Source organism: Sinohyriopsis cumingii, chromosome 15, assembly GCF_028554795.1.
Source record: "Sinohyriopsis cumingii isolate HCF-2022 chromosome 15, ASM2855479v2, whole genome shotgun sequence".
Taxonomy (NCBI): Eukaryota; Metazoa; Mollusca; class Bivalvia; order Unionida; family Unionidae; genus Sinohyriopsis; species Sinohyriopsis cumingii.
In genome coordinates, this window is record NC_142975.1 from 73,231,857 (window position 1) to 73,239,210 (window position 7,354).

Genomic DNA, 7,354 nt, shown 5'->3' on the forward strand with positions numbered 1-7,354 from the left:
TCTTCAAACTCGTCATCACTGTGTATTAAATTTAATAGATCACTCAATGAGGGAAACGTAGTATGCATTCGAGGATTTAACTTGTTTAAAAAAATTCATATATTTTACGCATTCGGACGTAAGAGCTTTTATTGGTGTTTGTATTAGGTGCTCAAAATGTGAAGCACTAACAATGCTCTGCAATCATATCTTGATGGTTCAAAACACCGACTGACAACGCTCTGCAATGATATCTTGATGCTTCAAAATACCGACAACGCTCTGCAATCATATATGGATGCTTCAAAGCACTAACACCGCTCTGTAATAGTATTTTGATGCTTCAAAGCACTAATAACGCTCTGCAATCATATCCTGATGCCACATCGATTCCAAAGCGAACCCAATCAGTACAATGCATTTTAAGTGAATCTATTGAAAGCTATGTTGTACTTTTGAATCATAGTCAGCTAATACAATTAGGGGACGAACTGCTATTTTATATCAAAGAGGCATATTGCATCAAATACTCCGAGTGTTTGAATTTGTCAATGTTTCTGTTGAAAATGACTTGCTGCAAAATCCTGCAATTCAAATTTTGTGAAGGAACATGGCGATTCGGCTAGACCTTGTTTAGCAAAATATTACACTTAAGTCTTATTCGTCACTTTATTTATCAAGAAGCAGATAATTTCTCTAAAGGTAAAAACTGAGCAAATTTTCTTATTTATTTAATTAAACGACGTTGTAAAATAGTGAAAAAAAATTCCGCGATGTGTGATTCCATCTATTCAGACATATCTTTACTGTCCTTGTCATATTTCATATATTAAGCAATGGCAACGAAAATTGCAAAGGAGAGTAACCCTTTTCACATTTTGCCCATTGTCCTCATTAATGTACAACATGTAAGCATTGTCTATTCAAGTTGCTAATGGGTGTGAAGTAGTGTTAATAATGAGAGTATACTTGTACAAATTGTAATAGGTTCTCTTTTGTTTATGCAACAAATAATTTTAAAATAGTTATTCACTGTTAATTAAAAATCCATCTTTGAGTGTATACTACTTGCTTTCCTGACTTATCAACAGATTTAAAGTTGTTATTGCGTGTGTTATGTGGTGATTGGAGTTGTGGAAGGGATAACACATAAAGATCCATGTACATGGAAATTTCGTGCATATTTGTAACTTTTAAATTGATGCCAATGAGGCAATCTCGATTCCATTTGTAAATATAAATTGGTATAATCGACTACTACGAAGCTTAATTAGCAAAGGTAAATTAATGTTTTCAGATTATATTAAAGATGTCACAGAGCTACACCAGAATAAACTCAACAAGAGAGGTAATGTAAATATTTAATAAGTTGAATAGATTAAAACATTATGACAAATTTTTGACGCTATATAACATGCTAAAATATGGAACTCAGCTATGCTATTAGTCTTAATCGTATCTTTTTGGCATCGAATGGCAAAGTGATGCAAATGGATGGTATTGTAGGATGAAATTACAATTACAGAAATCCAGTGGCTTGTTGAAAGTGGGGATAAACCCTGCCACAGATATTGGCGAATCAAAGAGCAGTATTCTAAGAACCGATAACAATCTTGGTCATTACAAAAAAAGATTGTAGAAGACATTGAAAATGACAACGTTTTTAAGACTTGCGTTGTTATGAAGAATAAAATAACGATATTTCTACTGTCAAGTGTGCCAGTGCTATCTGATGCTCAGAAAGAAATATGTCAAGTTAGAAATGGAAAAGACCAATACTGAGCAGGAAATATAAATATTAATTTCTTTATTTTGATTCTAATGGTTGGTGCAGTTACTTTTCGAAATTTGGTTGCCTTTGACTCTGATTCAGCAAAATGCGTTATGTTCACTTTTGATCCAAAATACAAAATTAGCTCTGAGTTGGAGGCAATTTTGTATTTGTTAATAACTTCAAATATTTCCCTATTTACAAACACTTTGAATTACATAATAATTCTTTATATTTGCAACTTGCTGAGACATCATAATTTTAACTCTGTCTTGTTCGTTAGGTAATAGATTTCTTAACTTACCAATTGTTTCAATTTTAAACACTATTCATGTCTTTCTATTTTTTCGTTATGTTGTTCAACATGTATTTTAAATATTCTGTTTCTTGAGGCTGCAATTACATTATCTTTGCCTCTCATCCACTCTTTCTTCTTGCCTGGTAAATAACATTCAGATACTTTGAAATTTATCTCCAAGTATGTAGTGTATTTTTTTATATTACACCAAAATACACATATTTTACTTTCCAATTCTCTGATAATATTTCCTAATCTGTAGATGCGTACAAGCAAACTATCTAATTTTTTGGCACTTTAATCATTGCCTTTGTAGAATAGTAGATTCAATTTGATATTTAAATCGAGTTGCGCTTCCACATGTACTTCCATTTATTACCTAATTCAAAGTCTATTTAATCCATTCAAACATCCATCAGTTATGGTAGGAAATTTTCTTTTCTTAAATACACCTTCACTATTTAATTATTCATAAAAATAGTATTCTTCGATTGAAATTGTTGTACCATCATTTTGGTATCCTTAATCAACGTCATCTGGATGTAATATCTATTTCACAGTAACGATCTTTATAGTACATTTTCTATATTTCAAATCTAGGTCTACTTCATAAACCGATTTTCTTTAAGTTTCTCCTATTTAATTTTGTTTTGTTCAGTATGTGGCTAATCAACGCCTAGGATATTTTGCTTTTCAAACCTACTTGCAAGTTTGATTGTTTCATCAACTTCTGTTTTCATTTGTGTAGGTGCTATCATCATCAGCAGCTGAATCATCATCATCATAACAGAATGGGTTCATTACCTAATGTACACCACCCTTTGTTATTTGTCCGTTGTTTAAACAAGGACGAGATGAATAACTCACAATATCAGAGTTGTGGAGTGCTGACGGAAAGTGTCAGCCAGAACAAAGTCACACTTGAAGAACAAATTTGGATTTAACGAGGGAAAAAGACAATACCTCCATTTCTCTGGAATAAGAAGAACAATAAAGGGAAAAAATGTAGCAAATGTAGTATACAAAAAAAATGTCCAGTAAATATTTAACTGTAAATAGAACATACAAAGCTTTGTCCGGTAAAGACTTAACTGCAGAGGAGTTGAAACAAATGCAAGAGATGATAAATAAAATATTTGAAAATGCTAAACTGCCAAAAATGTCAAAATTATTGTCAGATGTAATTTTTAGTGTGACAACAATGATCAGAGATTTTTTCCAGTTGACAACTGCAACAGTCTTCAAACTTAACTGACATAAGACAACATAAGATCAATTTGAATAAAATACATCGCATGATTTCTTTTGTTTGATTTAGGTTTGTCTATATCTGCAATTTTTGATAATTTCAGAATACTGAAACATAAATATCAGATATGTAAAATGTATTTTCTACCTAGATGCGTGATATATATTTTATATTATATTGATGATGATGATGATCTATATAATTATATAGGAATTTATGAGGAAATCGTTCTTTTTAATGAATACATGATTAATAAAAATTTGTACCAGATAATTTTGTTGTTGTTCAAATATGCCCACAGCCTCACCTTTTACAATAGTTACCATAACTGGAGTGATCATTTAATATGCATTTAGGTTACATTTGAAAATTATATTAGAAAATAATGAAATTTAGACAGCTTGAATCACTTATCCGTTTTATTGTGCTCTTTTATTTCATCTTCGGTGGGCATTTTATAATTTAGACTTGTTTTTGCAAGCTATGATGTACCTAGTGGTTGAAAAACAAAAGCATTTTCTTTGATAGTCAACATCTGATCGATCAAAAGAGATACATGATCCGACATGATGTATAGCTAAATAATATCACTGGCATATTTAAGATTTTCTAAAGCTTACCCATCGACGGCAAAAGTCAAAATATGCTTCATATGTTATGTCGTGTTGTCTGATTTTATGATATTGTTCAGAAACCTTTAAAATTCAAGCGCTTGTCATGCTAATTAATCTAATGTTTCCGTCAATGTATTAGTAGATGTCTTTGTTCATATATTTATTCCAGCGATCTTTATTGTCAATGTACCGTGTCTTTTTCTGTACTTTTGTAAATGTTTTTTGGCAAGATTGACAGTGACCACTTGGTCTGCAAGGCCAACTTATTTTTTACCATTCCTCACATATTTAATATGTATTGAAATTGATCTCCGTTACATACCAAATTACATTTGAAATCATTTTTCATTCCTTGTGAGTAGTTTCTCGTGGGTCGGTGGTTCTTCCCGGAGTTTTCCAGGGTTCTTCCTCCACCAATTGTACTGACCGCCATGTATAGCCTATCTTGTGCTGAAAAATGGCGTTAAACCATACAAGAACAACAACATCATTCCTTGTGTTATGTATATTTAATTTCCATTGTTAGTTCGTTCTAATTATTTAGTTTTCTTTATTTCATTATATGCTGTGGAAAATTGTATGTTGGACTTAACTTTGTCCAAAATCAAGTTAATTTCATAATTGGCCTGAATCATTGATTTCTTTAGTTCTGTGAACAACTAATACGTAGCAAATAGTTTCCTATGAATATGGAAATCCTATTAGGATTATTATCTTGGCATGAGTCAAGGATATTGTATTTATTTTGTGTTATATTCTAATTAACTAAGATTTTATTTTGTAAACGATAGGAACCGTCCAGAAAATTATTTTCATTAGGTAATAGTTCTTTTACAAAATACTGATTGTGACGAGTAATCAAGTAGATGACTATCTAGTCTTGTTTTTCCTGACATTATTTATTAATTTTTGTATTAGAAACTGTGCAGAATCAATTGTATTAATGTTGCGTGCAGTTATTCGTTCGGGCTGGAATTTTATTCATTCAAATTTTTTATTCAATGGAAATGCAAAGTGATCATCCATAGTAAGAGTCTTGGAAATAGCGACTTGAAAAGATAATGAACTTTCTAATAATGATTAAGTCTTGGATTATATAATTGTGCTCCAACAAAAGGCTCTACCCAAATCAATACTAAACGGGCCACCACAGCGTTTGATTTAATTTGAATTTATGCTTACGTTCATTCATAACTTTAATCATTAGGACTTGTGTCTGTAATTCTAGTATTATTGGTGATTTAATTCGTAATACCGTACGCTTCGCTTTTACATTTTCACTTTGTATTCAAAAGAAATAAATTATTGTTGAATTTTAGAACGCTTGCTGCACCTCACTCTTTTCTATTACTTGTTTTAAGATAATAGATTTGTAATACTTATAAATACCATCATTAAGACATATTGCAACCAGACCTTTTCCATATCCAGATTTATATTCATCAATCTTACATATTTCCGTGTCAAATAAATATAATATATTGAGATAAAAAGCATAAATAAAACAAGGTTATGATAGAAATGGGAAAGGGAAATGCACACAAGATTAAAGGTCCACGCAAAGTTGAACATTGAAGACTATTTTAAAAACAAATTAAGAGGAGTTACAGAGAGTATATTCCGAACCATTAAAGAAAGAACAATTGTATGCAAAGGAACAAGGTCTTACAGCATAGTCTATTATCTCACAGTCGGTGGTGTTCTTCACCTGGTCAAAACTAAAAGTTTCTTTATAAGTGATCAACAGTTATAAAGAAAGTGGGATTCAGCAATGGCCATTCAATACAATCATAGCAACATGACTGGAATAATACGTTTCAAGTAATATTCAGTAAGATGTATGTTGCTGTAGGTTTTCGGCATAGACTATTATTTATTTCGTTAGATAAAAAATAAATTGTCCAGCTAAACAAATAGCAGTATCAAGTATGTTTACCATGTCACAGTTAGGTCGGCGTTTATAGTTACAAGACATAAGCTTTTAAAGACGTTGTTTAAGATATTAATAGGTCTATTTGTCGACCATCAAATAAAGAGATACAGCTCATTAATCAGACACAGTCTGCGAGTTTTGGAACCCCAAAAGTTATACATTTCCTTGATCACATCAAAAGCAGCAAAATTTCTCCTGTTACTGACTATTATTTGAGTTTATTAGGGTATTTGACCGTTTTAAATATTGATATACGTTTCAAACAAATACAAATGAGGAAATTTACATAATTAAGCCTATGAGATGAAGATTGAAAAATAATAGACATGCCTTTAACACATGTTTTCCATGTAAATTTTGTTGTGTAGATCGTGCACAGGATAATTAAAGAAATAACTCTTAGATGACTCAGAAACTTCGTATCTTAATGTTTTGGAAACAGGAGAGAGAGAGAGAGAGAGAGAGAGAGAGAGAGAGAGAGAGAGAGAGAGAGAGAGAAAGATGTGTCCCACACTTTGTCAAGAAAAAACATAGGCTTTAATCTAAAACATAACAATATTACCAGATCTACGTCTTGAACAAAATATTTCAAAGTGGCTATTGTACAATTTTGCAAAAATGAGTTGATACTCAAATATTTAAGACTGGATGTTTATAATTGGAAATATACCAAGATGTAGAGGGAACAGGTTGATCATACATTTTCAGCTATATAAAAGGTTGGTACTGAACAAGCTAACTCAACAGAAACCCTATGGATGAGAAAAGGTAGACAACGAGGCGGAAGCAAAGAATGGTTGATTAAGATATTCAAAAAATTGATCTTATGCTATGCAACCCCTGCCAACAGCAAGGGGAATAACATTTAATTTATTTACAGTTAGACAATATATAAGACCGATCGAGCAAGGATACACGCTGAGACTGACGAGCAGATGATAACGAAATCTCTGGAAGACTACAACATTGTAAAATTACAGATATATTTGAGCACTAAAATCTTAAAGAACGATCAAGATATTAAAAGATAACAGTATGAGCACAATTATTAGTGAACTTAACAACAAGAAAACACTAATATGATGTTAGAATAAAAAATATGGTGACTTAACAGAGACATCCAGGAAGATCAAAAAGTAGAGGGTGTAGAAAATAATTAATGTGCATAATATCAGGGTTAGAAGAATGCAAACAACTTAAAATGTGTATATTGCCAATTTAAGCAACATTTAAAATGAATAATGATGTTATATTCACCGAGGATTACAACAAATTACAAGCTGAGTTGACCCCTGTAGACATACAAAAGAGTACGTTGATCAAAAACTGGTCAATAACATCGGCGTACTGCAGGGTCGTATGGATGAAATATTAAATTGGGATGATACGAATGATAAAGTTTTAAATGCACTGGAAAAAAGTTTTAAACAGCTAACAAGGATTAAAAACTGAAGTAGATTTAACAAATCTCTCATTAAGCGATATTCTGCTGAAAAGATGATCTTTTGTG